General features: G+C 38.8%; 1 long non-coding RNA gene across 1 annotated transcript in view; it reads left to right on the top strand.

The window, feature by feature from the left end:
• The first annotated feature begins 391 nt into the window (after positions 1 to 391).
• The window catches only part of LOC125458106 (uncharacterized), a 92,097-nt gene continuing 72,146 nt past the window's right edge, over positions 392 to 20,342 (top strand). The window contains exons 1-2 of the long non-coding RNA XR_007248756.1: positions 392 to 608; positions 12,084 to 12,239. This is a non-coding gene — a long non-coding RNA (uncharacterized LOC125458106). The remainder of the gene's footprint in view (positions 609 to 12,083; positions 12,240 to 20,342) is intronic.

Consider the following 20,342-nt stretch of genomic DNA (forward strand, 5'->3'; position numbering starts at 1 on the left):
GTATCAAGTGATCGACCATTACTTCCTTTTTAGTTATACTGTTGGGGTTTTCTTAGAATTTACGCCTGATCTAACACTTTTTCAAAAGGAAACCGTAACTCTTTTTTTTAAAAAATTCCTTCTTAAATAACTTTATTTCTAATCAATGTGAGCTTTGTGTTACTTAATGAGATTTTCCTGTTGTCATATTGTACAAGTGCTAAATCAAAGAGGTATTGGTCTGTTGTCATGTCATGAGTTTCAAATGAGTCGGGATACAAGGGGAATTTCCCACAGCTAAAAATGCATCAAGACATGTGAATGGAATCCACGCTTATGCAAATTAGTAGCACATTTTCCTTTATATATACAAATGTTTATGAACTAGTCACGTATTATTGTCCAACGTAGGTGTTCAGTAAATCTAAACACACGATGCAGTCATTTCATTCAGATGCAATCGATCAGAAAATGATGTGTAATGTGTGACTACGGGGGAAAAGAAACTGCCCAATCATCATGAGTATGTTTTCATAGATGAGAATGGAACAGACAAAAATGAGAGGCGACAATCAAGGTAGAGATAGAAACTGAGAGAAGCTTTGTCATTGAAATTTCTGGAGCTGAAGGTAACTTGGACTCTTTTGCATATGCTAAATTGGATCAAGCCTGGCAAAACAGCTAATTGATACCAGTGACTTTTTTTTATTGTTAATTGCATTGGTTTTTGCAAATGCTGCATAATCTTTAAAAATGGAAATAAATACTCAAAAGCAGCACAAATGTAAACTGTGATCTGGATGCAGTCAAATTCGTAAGTCTTCACAAATGAAAATTGCTAAGAAATTAAAATTTGGAAACAAATTAGAAGGCTTTAGTTTGGTGGAAATTGTTTATGTTTTATCAAATATGTTAAGGTACTAATTACTAAATTTTTCAAGTATGACAGGCACAGAATATGCTAAGGTCATATATGTATGACACTTATAACTAGCTGTGTAATTTAACGACCATGCGGATTTCATATATAATGTTCAGAATGTATAGGTTTACAAAAACTGATATTGAAAAGGAGAACCAGGTCAACAATGTCAGAATTTTTTCATGATTTTCTATTTTAATGTGTTTGATGAGAAACGGTGATTCTTTAAACGTTTTAAATTTAGTACCTTGATAACAGAAAATTTTGGTGATGGAAAATCAATTCACACCAATAAATCCTTTATCCTCACAGAATATTCCTACAAAAGTATTAACGTACAATTGACAAACGAGATCCAGTTATCTGGAAGTTACAAGTTTCAAGATTTTTTCCATTTTAAAATCTCTGCAAGATTATTAAGATGCATGACACAAAATATATTTGAACGACATTGCAGCTTGCATCAATAAAAAGGTTAATTAATGCTACTATTCTAAGAATTATCCCTCTCCTATGCTGTAGCTCTGCTTAAATATTAACAAAAAATGTATAAGTTTGGCAAAAACGTGTTCGAAAACAGATTTGATTCCAGAATTTTAACTCCCCATTTTTGACAGCTTAAACTACGTTTTATACAAGAGGGTATTATGTTTTTTTTCATATTTTGATTCACAATAAGAGCCCTTGCACTTGAATGTGTTGCTTCACGAGTATTTGATTGTCAACCAGAACTCTCATCTTGCAATTGACACAGTCAACTTACAAGTGGTGGCATTTGCAAAATTGTTCTTGCACCTAAAATTTCTAAATTGTAATGCTTGTCGTGAGCAATGAAAATATTTCCTAAGAACTAAGAATATTGACAGTAAATAGGCAGTAATCGTTCAGTTCAAGTACATTACTGAAGGAGAAATTTGTGCAGTCAACTTTGGTAAAAGAAAGCTTTCTTCGCCTCGATATGATTTGCGGAATTCTTTTATGTAACTCAGCCATTTCCCTACAGCCGTATTTTGAGATGTCTTTATTTGTGCATAAATATATAGCCAATACAGTAGTTCTCATTTCTAAAACTCAGAAAAGCTTCATTTGGAATAATACTGCTGATTTTCCTTAAATAAATTGTTTCCCTCTCCTTTCAGTTTGTATAACATAAGTTTGCTCACTTTCTATTTGCCTTACCCTATCATTTACCTATAGGGTAAATAACAGGTCTGTTTTCAAAAGCAAGAGAAATTCTAAGTTAACGAGGTGTAGAACTGGATGAACACAGCAGGCCAAGCAGCATCAGAGGAGCAGGACCCGAAACGTCAGCTTTCCTGTTCCTCTGATGCTGTTTGGCCTGCTGTGTTCATCCAGTTCTACACCTTGTTATCTCAGATTCTCCGGCATCGGCAGCTCCTACTATCTCTGGGTATGTTAGGAAATATGGGATAGGTGGGATTTAAACCCGGATCTTCTGGCCTAGAGGCAAAAGCACTACCACTGTGCTACAAGACTTCTAGGGTGCTTTACATAGTGGTAGCTGACCTGAGATGAGGAAGAGAGAATTTACACAACAAAGTCTGCAATTGTGAGGATATCAGCATTTGTCACACAATTGCTATAATCATATAATATTGATAAAACTAAACATATTCTGTACACTGTCTGTGGAAAGAAGGTTAGAAAAAATAGTGCAAGCATTATCTGTAGACAGTGATTGTCACAATTCTGGAGGCGTTTGTAGCAATCTAGAGGATATCTGCCCAAATGTTTTGAGTAAATGATGTATGTAGTTAAGACAGACAAATGGTAATAAACATAAGGCATTGGTTTACAGACAATTGCACATCACACATCAATGAAGACAATTAGTCTACCTTAAATTGTTTCTGACCAACCCTGGCTCCATTTCTCTCTGCAATTAATGACCCATGAACAAAACTGTATTGCTGTTTGGAAAGAGATGGCATTCTGAAGTTTCATGAGCATGATAACATCACTAATCTGACAAAAAAGAAGGCATATTCCTATTATGTAACAGAGCAGTTTTGTACCCTTCTGTAGAATTGCCACTGTCCATGTAGGATTTGTGAACGTTCACAAAGACAGACAGAGCAACCACATTACTGTACTAACTGCAGCAAAAATTTAGGAAGACATCAGCCCAAAGTATAAATTACTTTGTAGAATTGACAATAAAATATCAACCATATGAAGGCAACTTAATAAAATGGTTTCTCTTGGTAGATTTGGAAACAGTTTCGTGGATTGTTATTAAAAACAAGACTATTTGGAATTATAAGGAACCCTATCACATCCAAAATCAATTTGTGGCTGAGAATCTTCAACAGCTAAGGCCCATTAAAAAAATGTTAACTGCACATAGATCACATAATCTTTTTCTACATCTTGGTCTACATAAAGAATATCAGCTACAAAATGTTGTAAAAATAAACAATTTAAGCCATCGTATTGCAGCAGCTATGAATAATACAAGGTAGTCCATCAATGTAAGAATTGTAATATTATTTTTGAGTACATATTAGCTACGAGCTAACATTAATATGTCTTTTCTGAGCACACTTCATATAAATTTGACTACAGTTAGTCTGTTTGGATCTTTGATAGAAACATTTTACTGGCTGCATCAACGCTTCTGATAAACCCTATCACTAATTACATGGATTTGTTAAATTTGACTTATTTGTCAAGAACATTTTGCAAAGTGAATTTCATACCGAGATCGTGTCAATGCAACCCACTGATAATATGCACACTTAGAGTCATATTGCCTAAAAACAGACTCTTCAATCCAACCAGTCCGTGCTGACCATGTTCCCAAACTAAACTAGTCCCACCTGCCTGCGCTTGGTCCACATCCCTCCAAACCTTTTCTACTTATGAACTTATCCAAATGTCTTTTAAATGATGTAACTGGACCCACGTCCACCACTTCCTCTGGAAGTTAATTCCACACATGAAGCACTCTATGTGTAAAAATGATTGCCCTTCAAGTCGTCTCCTCTCATCTTAAAAATATGCTCATACATCAAACACTTGTACATCAAAGCCAATTGGACAGATTATTGGGGTTGATTTTCCTGAATATTGCAATTAGTTGCTCATTATAGAATCGCTCAATTTTTATTTCAATTGTATCGGCAGCTAGTTGAAAATCTATCCCGTTATTTTGTTTCCATCCAAAGTGATTCAGCAAATCAATGCACTGAACAGTTATACAGCTGGACTCTTAAGATCCATCATATCATTAGTTTAACATGGGAAAATCAGATGAGTATTATTTATCTGAAGGAAACATGAAACAAAGAACTGTGGATTTTGGAAATGTGAAATGCAAGCAGAAATTGCTGGAGAAACTCAGCAAGCCTGGTGGCATCTAGAATTGGTTCTGAAGAAGGATCACTGGGCTTGAAACACTAGCTCGGCTTTATCTTCCCAGATGCTGCCATTTCCCCAGCAACTTTGGTTTGTGTTTATCTGAAGGTAGGCCATGGATATGAAGAGGAACAGTTCCATTATTTCACAATCAATGATTGGTACTTAGCTATCTGCTGTGGAAGCAGAAAACGAATCAGTCAGTTCAGTATTTATAAGAGAGGAGAGGGGCTTTGGATGTGGGGAAACATTATTTTCTGCATTTTCACCTTCCAGTTCTTGACAGATGTGATGTGCATATTAACCACTTCCTTTACCTTTACTTCATACTCCAAGATTCCTCGTTGTTCCTCATTTCATTTCATAACCAGACAATAAACAGTTAAATAAAACCGAACCTTAAAACATGGAAAACTTATTTTGAGTTACTTTCTTGACCTTACAGTGCAAAATGCCTGCTCCTTATAACTCTGAGTATCAATAGTATAGTTTTATTTTAGAAATAGCATCCAACTCACAAAGACCTAATACTACTGATAATACAGATTTTCAAAATATTAGTTTCATGATGAACAAATCAGTAAACAGACTTCCAATGCATCAGACTGAATACGTTTATTCTTGGATTTTTTGACAAGACTACCTTTATTGAATTATAATACAAATGAGTGATTTTTTTTCAGATGGTGCAGGGGACAAGTAGGAACTTGTTAGTCAGATGTCAGACTCGGGGTTGCGTAACTGCTGTCATGTTTTAAAAATTCATTGTGGGACATAGGGATCGCTGGTTGGACCAATATTCATTGCCTGTCTCTTGTTGCCCTTGAGAAGGTGATGGTGAGCTGCCTTCTTGAACCGCTGCAGCCCTCCTGCTGTGGGTTGACCCACAATGCCGTTAGGGAGGGAATTCCAGGATTTCAACCCAGCGACAGTGAAGGAACAGCAAAATATTTCCAAGTCAGGATGGTGAGTGTCTTGACTTGCAGGGGACAGTGTTCCCATGTATCTGCTGCCCTTTTCCTTCTAGTTGTTAAGTAGTTATGGGTTTGGAAGGTGTTGTATGAGTACCTTTGTTGAATGTTTGCGCTGCACCTTGTAGATAGTACACACTCCTGCTACTGAGCTTCGGCAGTGGGGGAGTACAGAATGCTTGTTGATGCGGTGCCAATCAAGTGAGCTGCTTTATCTTGAATAGTGTCAAGCTTCTTGAATGTTGCTGGAGCTGCACTCATCCAGGCAAGTGGGGAGTACTTCATCACACTCCTGACCAAAAAAAATATGCAGTTAACCTTTAAGGAACAGGTTTATGATATTATGTCTGTGTCACAATCCATGAACTGTGAGATATGAAAGTCTCAGACTCCCAACTTGACTGAGGCCACTTGACACATGTCCTTTTGTTGAAAGCATGTTCCACTTTCTAACCGAGTAGCTGAATATTTGCTCATACACAGAAGTGTCGATGATTGTAGTAGTTGTAATACTACATGCTGTAATACATATCTATTAACTATTAGCACGTTACCCAAATCTAGTTCTAATGTTCTGGGAGTGAGCATAGCTATTGCTGCATTAGATAGAGGACCCTTGTTAAATCTCAATTCCCAAACCAGATCTGTTGGCAGTTTAAGAGCAGGACTGCAGTTTATCCTGAAGTACAAGACTGATCTAGTTGGATATTTTAATGATTATCTAAAAGCATCATATTTCCAGCTTTAACTGAATTTAAATTCTCTAACCGCCCTGTTATCCAGATTACCTTCTCCAGCCTCCGGATTAACAATCCAGTAACACAGCCATGATATGGCTGTATATTTTATTATACTTATTTTCAAGGTTACAAGCTTAATTCTGGTCAAATGTGTTAAGAAAAACATTATTTAAAAGAAACAAATGTAATTACATTAAAATTAAAACGAAGGACTGTGGATGCTGGAAATCTAAAATAAATATAGAAAAATGCTGAGAAAACTCTGCTGGCCTGGGATTATATTTGGACAGAGAAAGTGATTCATAGGTCTCATAGGAAAAAACTCTGAATGGACTCAAAACATTAACTCTGTTTTTCTCTACACAAGTGCTGCTAGACCTGCTGAGCTTCTCCAGCACTTTCCATATTTAATGTAATTATATTGAGGACCTACCTAATCAGAGTTTGCAACATAGACTAAAACCTACCCAGACAATTAGAAAATATTGTAACTAGTGACTCATGGTTTACCTCAGCAAGTTTATCATTTTGCTTCATGAACATGTATACTTTAATATATTTTCTGAATTATGAGTAAAAGATGTAAGGACGATTATCTCAAGAAATTTCCCTAGCTCCTTTGTGCTACACAACATTACGAGTGTGAAGTGTTAGCAATGTTTACGTTTCAAAATGTTTCTGTGTCAGGGTTAGTTCTGTTTTTCTTGACAATTTTGCCTCATATGGTTACAGTAGTACCTGTTATCCTCTGTCACTTCACCACAGTGGCCATTATCCAATTAGTCATGTTTAGCAGTGAGTGCCATCAGATCCAGACTGTGCCCTCACCTACTACCTACACACTTATGCAATTCCAATCGAATTAAGTGGCTTAAAAATGGAATGGAACTGTGTTAAAGGGGCAAGAAACCTAGCTGAAAGACAGTGTTAGTTTCTGGACTGTCGCTGTAATTTAAATTAATTGACCACATTGTGAAGATACTACAGCTTTAAGAGGTGTATTTGCATTTTTTTAATGATTAAAGGTTGAGACAGAGGTGACGAGTGGTCTGTTCCAAACCAATAAAATAAACAGCTCCTGAGGCTTTAGGTTCTCTTTAAGCAGCATGAAGGGATAGGGTCAAGCTCCCACACAACCAAGAATTTAGTTTAACTATTGGTGTTTGGAAGCTGCTACACATCCCTCTCTGCTACGGCAAAACACTTGAGTTCTCTCTTGCTCAGAGCTTTTGTTTGATGTTCTTTACTCCTCAACTGCATGTGAGACAATCTATTTTACTGAATTGGCCTTTGCCAGGGGTGTGTTTATGGAATGTTACTATATCGAAACAGTTGCTGTTTAGTAATTAAATAATCTATTATTCTGTCAAGTTTTCCAATAGAGTTGTCATTCCAATTCTTCTTTCTTTTGTTTGTATTTTAACTATAGTGTAAGAAATTAGTGTGTTTTGCTTCAAGCTTGGTAGTTTGACCAAACAAATTTCAGCTTGAATGCAATGCCTTCCACGTATCTTTACAAAGGGATGCGATGGCCTATTGTTGGACTCTTAACCCAGAGACCCAGATAATGTTCTGGGTTCAAATCCTGCCACGACAGATGGTGGAATTTCAATTCAATAAACATCTGGAGTTAAAGAGTCGAATGATGACCATGTATCCATTGATGCTTGCTGGGGAGAAGCCCATCTGGTTTACCAATGACCTTTAGGGAAGGAAATTGCTGTCGTTAACAAGTATGATCTGCAATCCTAGACCCACCGCAATGATTCTTAATTTCTCCCTGGTCTATTAGCGATGGGTAATAAATGCTGCCTGGCCAGTAATGCCCACATCTTGTGAATGAATAAGAAAAGTTAGGATCTAGGTTATCTTCTTAACATATTTTGAGGGGGTTTAGTCTGGTCCATAACCACACGTGGATTAAAACCGAATCTGGTGTCTTTGAGTACATGAAACATCATACACCACTTAGAGGATATGGTGGAGATAGAGGGAATGGAAGGGACCAACCGTTCACTTAAAAAGAATTCTATCCACATCAAAGGAATTTAGTGTACCTTTTTCTGAATCATTGTAATTTGCAATAAATCTTTTGAAATGTATCAATACGCACGATATTTAGCTATGGCTAAAGCATCAAGTAATTTGAGAATAAAGACCGTCACACTTAATCTGAAATACAACCATCACCACATAATCAACATTTACTCTTGGCTCACTTAAATACAGATGCATGTGCAAAAATCTATTAGTTGATAGAAAGGGCACTAATGTCGTCTTAAAAATAAATGAAACCAGTTCAGCCGACAGTTGCGTTTTGACATTCAGTTCATTAGCAAGGCCTTAGTAAAGGTTATCTGTGTCACAGTAATTTATATTTGAAACCTGATAAATCAAAGAGAGACAATCATTTGCCTTTAGTACCTAAGGCCAGTGCAATGTTTGAAAATCATATCATGTTGTTGTTTTGCTATTAATTTTATGAAGATTGAAGAAGTTTCCATCTTGCTCTGTCACAGATTAAGATCAAAAATCTAGTAAGCATTTGCAGTAAGATTTTCCTTAGACATTTCCCCAGCATTGTCAATGACAAGAGCCCTAGTAATTCAGTCCTGCATTTCTCAGATCCCTTCCACGGGTGCTATTTTCTGTGAGCTGCCTGCTTGATTTAACACCAATGCATTTGGCTGTATCTCTGACTTTCACTCATTCCTTCAAGAAACAAATATATGGCAAAGCTCAAGGCTGTGTGAGGGGTATCTGTGGAATTCCCTGACCAATGAAGTAGTTGAGGCTGTGTTGTTGAATGTTTGTAAGGCAAAGATGGATGGGTTTTTGAACAGTGGAATTAAGGGTTATGGCAAGCAGGGTGGGTAAGTGGAGATGAGTCCAAGAAAAGGTCAGCCATGCTCTTCTGGAATGGTGGAGCAGACTCGATGGGCCAGATGGCCCACTCTTGCTCCTGTTTCTTGTGTTCTTGTGTCCTTATCGCAAAGCTCTCTTTTTCTAGATAAAGGAAATGTGTCAGATGGTGCGGGATACTCCTAGGACAGCTCCCTTCTGCATGCATTCAGCAGATTTTGTCGAGATTCCCAAGTTATAAAGCTGCAAAATAAAGCTTCACTCTAGCTTCTGTGTGAGTGGAATTGAATGGTGACTGATGTTTTACAGCTGCACAAGTTCAAGAAATTTTTCACGCTGGTTGTGCATAGACAAGTATTTACCCCACTTTACAGCCATTTAAATGCCTCTCATCAACTTGCAAATTTAGTGGCAGCCATCACAAGTCATAGAATTCCTATAGAATGTAGGTAGGCTATTCAGCCCATAACAGCCCTCCAAAGATCATCTCACCCAGCCCCTTCCCTTTAATCCTGACATGGATTAAAGGGAAGGCTAACCCATCATGGCTAACCCACCAAGCCTGCACATTACAGGCAGTTCAGTATGGCCAATTTGCCTCACTACACACCATCTTTGGATTGTGGGAAGAAACCAGGGCACCCGGAAAAAAAACCCTCACAGTCTCAGGGAAGCTTCACATGGACAGTCACCAGAGGCCGGAATTGAACCCAGCTCCCTCGCAATGTAAAGCAGCAGCACTAACCACTGAGCCGTTACCATGCTGTCAGTAGGAGCTGAGAGAGTTTGCACATTAAACGGTGGATATCCAGTGTAATTAGTTGAAATCTATGAAAAGAGTTGAAAGATGCAATCCAATTGGAGAGTTTAAATGAAAGCATTAACATTGAGTCAAATTGCAGGTATCTGGCTGCCATAATGTTGGCAATTCTCTGATATACTAACAGAATGTTTCACCCTCCCTGCGCCTTTGCATAGCATCCTACTGACTGCAGAGTGTTAGCTATGTACAAACGGTATTTTTCAGTTTAGTTTGGCCTATCAAGCTTCAAATATTTTCCTAAGCCACATAATCACTGCTCAATGACACTCAGAGTGCAATGGGAATCCCTATTCATACTGAAGTTTTATTTTGCAGGTTAACATGAGAATTGAGGTGTGTTTAGAGATTCAGGTTCTATGGACTTGAATTGAAAGATAACACACAAAACACTTTAATCTGGCACAGAATTGTTCTCAGAATTATGTTGAAACAATTGCTGCAGCATTGATAAACATGCATTCTCTGCAAATTAAAGCGGAACAAAAATGGGCATGACAGTACTGCCCTTCGTAATTGAATGGACAACTGAGAGCTACTGTACTGACAAAGATACAATAGCAGCTTTCACATACTTGGGAAAGTTCAAAGCACTTCACTACCACTCGAGTACTTTTGCAATCTATTCACCGATTAAGTGCAATGACATTTGCACAGCATAGACCCTGAAACAGTAATAAGATAGTGACCACATATGTTTTTTTAGTGGTTTCAATTGCAGGATCAATGTTGGCCAGGTCACCACAGTATTATTTCTTCTTAATAGTCCTATAACATCTAATGTGCCTCACTAAAAGGATGGGTGGGACTTTAACATCCTACTAAAAGGAAGCCCTGAGAAACCAGACCACTCCACTAGATTGTATGTTCAAACTTCTGGCATGGAACCTAAATCCACAATCTTCAGACTCACAGTCAAGAGTGCAGTTACTGAACTGACACTGAGGCCACCAAAGAGGCTTATGTTAAGAGTAGGTGTTGGACTGAAGTAGCAGAAAGCAACAGGTTCTCGGAGAACCCTACCCAAATAGAGTCAGCCATTTCAGGAAAGGAAGGATGAGTTTGAGAAAGGAAAAATTTGGCAGTGTCTATTGTTTCCTCAATTTTCTTCAAGTGAGAAAATCTCCGCCCAGTTTGCCAGTCTCTTAAAAGTGAAATCCAGTGGTCTCTAATTCTCTGTCTCCGCACAACGAGATATTGATAACTCCAACCAAAACTCTTGACTTAATGAAGCTTAGTTCAGAGAGTAAATGGACAGGAAGAATCTGTAAATTTGTGTCTTTTTACCTCACAGCACAGTGGAATAGTACGCCTACACACTAAAACCTTTTACAAGGATAGTAAGATGTACATTGTCATGACTGTGATAAAATATCATTTTTTAAAAAAATATCCTGCATTGACTTTAATACCTTAAAATTAAAAACTCTGACCTCAGATAGCCACAGCAATCACACGACTGCAGTTTAGCCAAGTTGCATGAAACCAATGTGATATAAACAAAGTTGTTTGAACTGAAATTAATATTTTTATCAAAAGACACAGAAATTTGTTAGGCATGGAGAAACTCTCAGCTGCTACTTTGATATACACCTACGTGACATGTTTCACATATTGGAGATGAAGGACAATGCCTACAAAGATCAAGGTTGGAAAGAAGGAACTTAAGTTTCGGAATGTACAAACAAGGTGCATTTCAAAGTGCTTTTTCGAGAGCATGTAGGAGATGGAATTGCAATGGGCAGCAGCTCAAGAACACGCCCTCTCTCAGCTTCTAAAGAAGGATGTGGCAATTTTGTCTGCTTTCTTCAGCATTAAGGTAGTCAAAGTAATGGACAAAACCCACTGTGGATTGCCTTGAAAAGCTCTCCTTTTTCCAAAGTCTTCTCGAGTGAACCAAGGGGTCACATCAGACCTAGGTCGATGGAGAAATGTGATTTTTTGCCAAGCATGTAATTACATATTTTACATCTGGGAGGCTTATGCCAATCATTTATTCATTTGTCTACGAGCAATGAGAGATATTCAAAGTAATCTCTGTAACTTCCATTGAAGATTATGTAGCTCCTCAGTTGTTAAAACGTCTTATTTAACCCTCAGACAGAAGGTTACATATGGATCATGAAGTCACGCCTTCCTTATCAGCAATATCTTCTTTGACTTATCTGTATTTGTTAGTCCAGTAAACTGCTATTCCAGTGGGCTGCATGCTGGACATGGGAGGGGAGAGAGAGAGAGAGAGAGAGAGAGAGAGAGAGGAGAGAGGAGAGAGAGAAATTCCCATTATATTCAAAACATTTTAAGATTTTGTAAAGTTTTTACATAATGATTTCACAGAGCTTTCAGTAACTTTTCCAAATTAGTTGGCACTTTCTTGTATTTTGTGATTTTGTGTTTTTCTCCTCTTCCAGACTTCCCTTGAATTACATCCTATTTTCACTAAGAGATGAAGCCCACAACCCACCATTTGGTCTATCAGCAGTGATGTTCAGAAAACAAGATATCCTGGAATGCTGGCATGATTGTTTGGTTCAACAATCCCCAGGTTCTGTTCTGTGGTTTGACAAGTAAGTCCCTGAAAAAATGGATTTAAGAAAGCTGAGAGAAATGTTATGGTGGTTACTTTCTGAAATAGGTTCTGGGAAGTCTTGTTAGCTTTTATTTTTTAATTCCAGGACAGTATTCCCAAGAAATAGTTTCCAGTCTTCTATATGACATTTAGTATCTGAAAGGGGAATCATAGAATCGCTACATTGTGAGAGCAAGCCATTGGGTTCCACACTGAATCTTTGAAGAACATTCCACCCAGACCTAACACCGTACCCTATTCCTGTAACTCCACATTTCCCATGGCTAACCCACTTAACCTGCCCATCCTTTGACACTGTGGGCAATTTAGAATGGCCAATCCACCTAACCTGCACACCTTTGGACTGTGGGAGGAAACTGGAGCATCCAAAGGAAGCCAACTCAGACACAGGGAGAAGGTCCCTGGCACTGAGAGGCAGCAATGTTAACTACTGAGCAACTGTGCCACTCCATCACATGACTATCTCCAAGCCATCGGGATATCAAGTTGATATAGCTATTGGTCACAAGGTGTAGAGCAGGGTGAGCACAGCAGGCCAGACAGCATCAGAGGAGCAGGAAAGCTGAAGCTCAGGTCTCAACCCTTCTTCACAAATTTCTGAAGGGTCCAGACCCGAAACATCAGCTTTCCTGCTCCTCTGATGCTGCTTGGCCTGCTGTGTTCATCCAGTTCTACATCTTATTATCTCAGATTCTCCAGTATCGGCAGTTCCTACTATCCCGATATAGCTATTGGAATGTGTACTTATAGTTAATTGGAGCATTTGGTTTCACAAGGGACAACTATCTGCCTTGGATGTAATATACGTAGTTAATTAACACTTGTAACAAAACTTTTACTGTTTATCAAGATTGAACATCACTTCTGAAGAAAGAATTCATGTGGGCGCCCTTCCCTGCACAGTATTAGGAATAAAGGCTGATACCAATAAGAAAGGGTGGTAGAAGTGAAACTGCCCAGGCATACCAAGTGATTCAGGCACATGACCACAGAAATGTTAATGTGGCGTCAATTGTGGGTGTCTGAAGCTTTAGATTACTGTCTCACCAAGAGGAGACCCTCAGATTTGGGGAGTCAATAACCAAGTGGTACTAACGCTGTACTGGTAATCCAGAGACCCAGGTAGTGTTCTGGGGAACTGGGTTCAAATCCCACTGTGGCAGATGGCGGAATCTGAATTGAATGAAAATATGGAATTGAGGAAATAGAATTACCATGAAGACAGGGAAAAACCCATCTGGTTCAGTAATGTCCTTCAGAGAAGGAAGCAGCCATGAGGGACATCGTTTTAAAGTGAATGGAGGTAGATATAGGGGAGATGTCAGAGGTAGGTTCTTTAGTCAGAGTGTGGTAGGGGCATGGAATGCATTGCCAGAGACGGCAGTAGAGTCGGCATCATTAGGGGCATTTAAGCAGCTATTAGATAGGCATATGGATGGTAGTATAAGGTAGGGGTCGAAGTTAGATTCTGAAGAAGGGTCCAGACCCAAAACGTCAGCTTTCCTGCTCTTCTTATGCTGCTTGGCCTGCTTTGTTCATTCAGCTCTACAACTTGTTATCTGAGGTTAGCTAGACCTTAGGTTTATGGTTAAAAGTTCGGCACAACATTGTGGGCCGAAGGGCCTGTACTGTTTTATGTTCTATGTTCTAACCTTACCTGGTCTGGCTCCATTTTGGTTGAATTTTAACAGCTCTCTGGGCAAGTAGGGTAATAAATGTTGGCCTAGCTAGTCCATAACCTGCAAATGAATGAAAACAAAGAGCTGTTCAATTAGCAAAAAACAATTGAAAGTTACTTACAACTATCATATGAAGAATAATGCTGCACATTTTTAGGGTGGGAGGATGGATTTCTCTCCATCCACAACTGGCACAATGTAGCACAGAAATTGGCATTGCACATGGAACTCTGGAGCAACAGTTGGCTATTCAGCCCCTCGAACCTATCTCACCATTCAATTAGGTCAAAGTTAACCTCCATCTTAACACTGTGCATCCAACCTGATTCCATAACCCTTAATAATCTCACCTAAGAAGCTCGTGCACGTACTCACAATTTCTTTGCCGTAATGGGAGAGTAAAATATTGGAATAATTTAAATTTAGTTATTCTGAAAATAGCCAAATGGAATGTTTATATTCAATTATTCCATTGATGATAAAACAAAAAAGTTCACTCCCTTTCAAAGTCATTTTGTTGCTCTTTTCCCACTGAGTATTTAATTTGAGTTGGGAAGGGATGACAGCTATTATAGAGGCCCATATTTTCAAACGTTTTCTCTCTTCGACTGGACCATGGGTTTATGTCTGAGCAGGATTCCACAGGTTGTGTTTAACTTCCAGATCCTCAGTCAGTGGGTCACAAGTGACTTTGGTCGATGGAGTCTTCAAATGCAGGGAAGTGTGTTAGAGCGGAGTCCAATTCGATCTGACCTCAATCCATAACCAGAATACTCAGTGTGCATCTTTGCTTTCATTGTTTCATTTTCTCTATTCTAGCCTAGAAATACTTAATATCTTAGCAAACACAGCAAAGATTGTTGTTCCATACAGTTCAGCCACCAAAACAAAGTGATTTTGATCTTTGATGAAGAAGTCAATAAGCTGAAACGTTTAATATGGGAATAGGTTTGTCCATAATAAGACAGGGCCTAATTCCCAGCTGCAATTTGATCTGCCTATAGAAAGCATAATCAGGAAAAATCCCCAATCCCAAGTTTAAATGGATAAGATGCCCCAAGGCTTATCATTAAACAGTCAACATAATTAAGTACTACCTGGGATAGATAGTAAATTAGCACATTTTACTAGTCACATATTGATATAATCAGTATTCAGACAACTTCTAAAACATGTCATACATCATCTTTACAATTGTAGGTAATTAATATATTACAAAATATACTTTAATGAAGGAATATTAATTAGTAAGATGTCAACAGGACAAATCTTAATTCTTTTCCTCCAAAACACCCATTTCATTTAAACACTCACAGATATAAGAACGGAACTTTGACAATCTCTACCTAATTGTAGGGGGGTTCAATTCCATTTCTTGATTTGGCTCAAAGTTGAATATTCTGTATTTGTAGTCACTTTCAACACGTGCTATCTAAGACAGCACGGTGTACACATCTTCCTCATTGCCTGCTGTAACCTCTATTCTTGCTTAATCATGATGACTTCAACTTGCACTTTAGTGACGCATTATTGGACTCAAAGTTTAATTAAAAAATCCCTTCGAAGTATTTTTCAAGGTTGGGTTCTCTTTTATAGCTGCTGCAAGTCAACCTATTTTAGAAATTTAATATTTAGCAATAACCTGCTTTAGGAGAGAGCCATCTAAATATACATAGGAAAATATTCAAAACAAGCCAACACAAATTCCAAGAAAATATAAGTTGCATGGACATCACGTCTCACCTGACTTTTGGGATACCTCAAGTCATTGTGATGTGTAGTCACATGTCACACAGCAAGATGTTACAAGTAAAACGTCAGATAGCCTGGTTTAATCGTATTGGTTGGGAATAAATGTTTGGCTGACACAGTAGATGTGACATCAGCTGAAATTTTGGTGCAATTATAAGATTACTTCTAACAATATTTAGCCAACAGATAGTAAGAACTGCTGACGCTGCAGTCAGAGTCAATACATTGTGGAGCTGGAGGAACGCAGCAGGCCAGGCAACATCAAAGGAGCTTTTTGTAGAAAGGGCCTGACCCAAAACGTCAACCTTCCTACTCCTTTGATGCTGCCTGGCCTGCTGCGTTCATCCAGCTCCACACAATATTTATCTCAAGTATTTTTTCATATAAGAATCCACAAGCAAGCCAGGCAGAATTTGTGAACTGTCTCGTGCAGCGAACTTTTGTAAGTGCATTAAATTATTGAGACTTTAGCAACAATACCACTGGGCTATTGCCTCCCCTATGACACACCAACCTCTCATTAACTAGTTAAACGTCTTCTTCGAAGGAAACTCTCTTAAGTTGCAGGATGACCAAAGGCACGATGCAAAAATACTTCAGAGTAGTTTTTTCTGGATACATTTTAAAGACCCAGGTTTTGCATTCAATGATTGACAAAGAGCACCTATCAGTCATTGCTCTATATTTGCACACAAACACTCTAAGGGGTTAATGCACTGGAAGTTGCAAATATTAGAAATCTAAAACAAGGCAACATTTTCTGCAGAGGTCATGAACCTTCTTAAGTAAGGATGGAAACATAGGAGGTAGGGCCAGAAAAAGGCCATTCGGCCCATCAAGCCTGTTCAGCCATTCATTATGATCATGGCTGGTCTTTGAGCTCAGTACCCAAATCCCTCTTTCCCCCCATATCCATTCCCCCCATATCCCTTGATTCCTTTCACCACAAGAGCTATACCTACCTCTTTCTTGAAAATACATAATGTTTGGCCTCAACCATTTTCGGTGGCAGTGAATTCCACAGGCTCATCACTCTCTAGGTTAAGCAATTTTTCTTCCTCTCAGTCCTAAAACTTTTACTCTTAAACATTAAACTACGACCCCTGGTTCTGGACTCCCCCACCATCAGAAACATCGCTCCTGCATCTACATAGTCTAGTATGTTAGAATTTTCTAGGTTTCTGTGAGATCTGTGCTCCCCACCACCCTCCACCCATTCTGCTGAATTCTTGTAACTAACTTGATCTCTCCTCATACATCACTCCTGCTATCCCAGGAATCAATCTGGTAAACTTTTACTGCACTCCCTGTATAGCAAATACATCCTTCCTCGGATAAGGAGACCAAAACAGCACTCAATGTTCTAGGTGTGGCCTCACCAATGCCCTGTGCGATTGCAGCAATACATCCTTGTTCCTGTAACAAATCCTCTCGCTATGAAGGCCAATACAGAGAGTGTTTTATGTCTCTGCAACCAGAGCAGAGCGGTGCCCATGCTTGTAAGCAGCCTTCAGTTGGCAGAGCTTTGGTCCAGTGAAGCTGCCCTTTCTGTGTGGGTTCAGCTACAGCAAGACAGCATACTGTAAAGAGCCTTCTCCTACACTCAATGCGTACCCTCCACCCGAACCTTCCCAACAACTTAATTCTACTCTAAGCCAGTGCCATTAATGTTTTGCTTTAAATTTTACTTTGTCGCGTCCAATTTGGGGCACCTTACAAGCAATATTCTCAACCTGGAAAACTTCCCTGACATTCCAGTTAAGAATCCTTTTTAGCCCATTGCAGGGCCAGTAATCGGGACAACTTGAAAACATCTTGAGTGTCCATTTTCCCCATGGCATTGGCTTCAGTTGCGCATCTGAATCAGATTGCACTGGTTCTGAAGCACGAGAAATTTTCGGTATGTCAAAATTTGAACCAGGAAGAATGTTTGTATGGTTCATTTTTAAATCATGTATAGAAAATAACATAATTAGAGGAAATGAAAGAGGGAATTGAGAGAGAAGAAGAAGATAGAAAAATGTTTCTTTTTAAAAAATCCTACAAAATGAACATCAAATATTTGCAAGTGATATTATTTTGCCAGATAGGTAGTTACTGGTAAAAATTCACTTATACTTGGATTGCTAGGTCCTAACATTGGTGTGTTTATCAGAAATAAGAATTAGAATGGGAAGCAAACAAAAACAGACATTTTTGGAAAAACTCATTATGTTTGGCAACATCTATGGAGACAGAAACGGAGTTAATGTTTTGAGTCCAGTGACCTTGCTTCAGAGCAGAACCAGACTTGAAACATTAACTCTGTCTCTCTGTTTGCAGATGCTGGCAGACCTGCTAAGTTTCTCCATCACTTTCTGTTTTTGTTTGGCTCAGATTGCCAGCATTCGGAGTTCTTTATTTTATTTTGGAATGAGAGCCATTCAGTTTTGACCTGATGATAAAGGAGCAAATGGTTGAGTGACTTGGAAATAATTGAAACACTCTAGTAAATGGTAATGTTTGGTTGGATTTCACAAGTTTAGAAGACAACAGCTTTCAGCTCATATGATGTCGTACCTTCAGACCCAGCCTCTTAATTTACCATTTCAGCATCTAGCTGCTGTGGTCCTCTAGCATGAAAGCCAAGATAATATAGATAATGCTGACAACGCTCAATGAATCTGGCATTTTCTATGGAGAAAGTGAAACCTGATTTTTTGTTTATGGTGGCTTTCTAGTACATCAATCATCTTGTCCATCAACTGGTGGGAATTGTATGTCGTTTAGGCTCCTCCTTTCCAAAAGCTGTCTGCAATTAACTTTTGGAAAATTCACAGCCACCAATTCAGATTGACAGGACAAGCCCTCTGTCAAATATCTCAGCTATTGCAGTTGAGGAAAGGTCAGAAAATGCACACTCAGATTCACCAACACAAACAAACTGCCCTTTCACTTGGAAAAAAAAGAATAAATTTGCAAGACTGGTCGCAAAGAACATGTAGAGGAAAGTAGTACATCTCTGTCAATGAACTACCATTAAACTCTTTCAGTTGTCGCTGCATGGGCTATTTAAAGATTGCTTTGACTGCTGTGAGAGAGAGCACACAGGAATCCTGCATCAGCCCATGTGTTTCTTGACTGTTTCAATCAACTGGAGTACAATCGAAAGCTCTGACAGAGCTTAGAGCACTGTACAATATTTCCTGGAACGCGAGTCCAGCCTCCAGCATGGCAACATAAGTTGGTGAGGAAAACAGAGCAGTTATGGTGTGATGAATAGTTGAGAATTCGCTTGCAATGTTTAATCCAATTGCTTGGTATTTACATATTTTGACTGCATGGTACAAGTTCCCACTGCACACTGATTATTGAATATTGGCATCAGATCAGTAACTGACAATTCGGTTAACTGACTACAGTTGTGAATTACGCAGCAAAATGTTTTGTCTGATTAAACAGCAGAAGGTGTTGGAGGTGGACAGGTGTACTGCAATAGAGATTTCTCAACATTGTGCCCCCCAGGTTTAGTGGTAGTAATACTGGATTGTGAGTCCAGGGAGCTGGATAATATCCTTGGGACTCCGATTCAAGTCCCACTATGGAAGATGGTGGAAATTTGAATTTGGTAACAAAATCTGGAATTGAAAATCAAATGCTGGCCACGAAACTAATTGTTGGGAAACCCCCATCTGGTTCACTGTCATTTAGGAAGGAAACGGACGATTGTTAGGCTGAGAATTCCTCATGGGTTCTTTAAGGTCTGAGAAAAATAGATACAAGAAGGAAAAAAACAAAAATGCTGGAAAAGCTCAGCAGGTGTGGCAGCATCTGTGAAAGAAAAAATGGAGTTAATGTTTCAGGTCTGGTGATCCTTCCTCAGAGCCTCAGAATCAGTGTTCTGAGGAAGGGTAACCAGACCGAAACATTAACTCTGTGTTTTCCTTCATAGATGCTGCCAGGCCTGCTGAGCTTGTCCAGCAACTTTGTTTTTGTTCCTGATTTACAGCATTCACAGTTATTTAAGGTTTTAGGATCAAGAAGATGTGCACTTCAATAGATAGAAAATTTATTAGCTTAGTCCAGTTTATATATATCCAAACTAATGTGAGAATCTAGTAGCTTAAACTACTTTGGACATATTCAACAAGCAAGTCTCGCTGCTTCCTTCCCATTGGGTGGCTGGAGATCTCAGTTGCCCCTACACCCAGTCCACAAACCCCACTTCACTGGTGAAAGGTTCTTCCTGAGCTGGGAAAATTCCGCAATATTAATTCTATTCTGACTATTTTCATCACTGAATATTTTTCCTCAAACATTCTTTTGTACAAAAACAGGCCCAGGTTGCTTTCAGTCTTTGCACAACAGTTTGTTCCAAAAACCAGCCAAGATCATTGCAGTTACCTTCCAGATAAAACATGCTGCTTTTTAGATTAAGCCTTTTTTTAACGTATTTTCCTTTATTTGCTTTTTGCCATGTTTGATTAACTATTAATAATACACTCTCAACAATCTGGTTTGAGGGTAACATTTTTAAGCCTGAAACTACACTGAACTACATGTGACTCCAGACCCACAACAATGTAGTTCTCCTCTGAATGGCCAAGCAATTGCTGGAAAGCTCCAAATAAAAAGGCAATCAAACTAACTTACAATCTATGCATCGGAAA

Source organism: Stegostoma tigrinum, chromosome 13 (genome assembly GCF_030684315.1).
Source record: "Stegostoma tigrinum isolate sSteTig4 chromosome 13, sSteTig4.hap1, whole genome shotgun sequence".
NCBI lineage: Eukaryota > Metazoa > Chordata > Chondrichthyes > Orectolobiformes > Stegostomatidae > Stegostoma > Stegostoma tigrinum.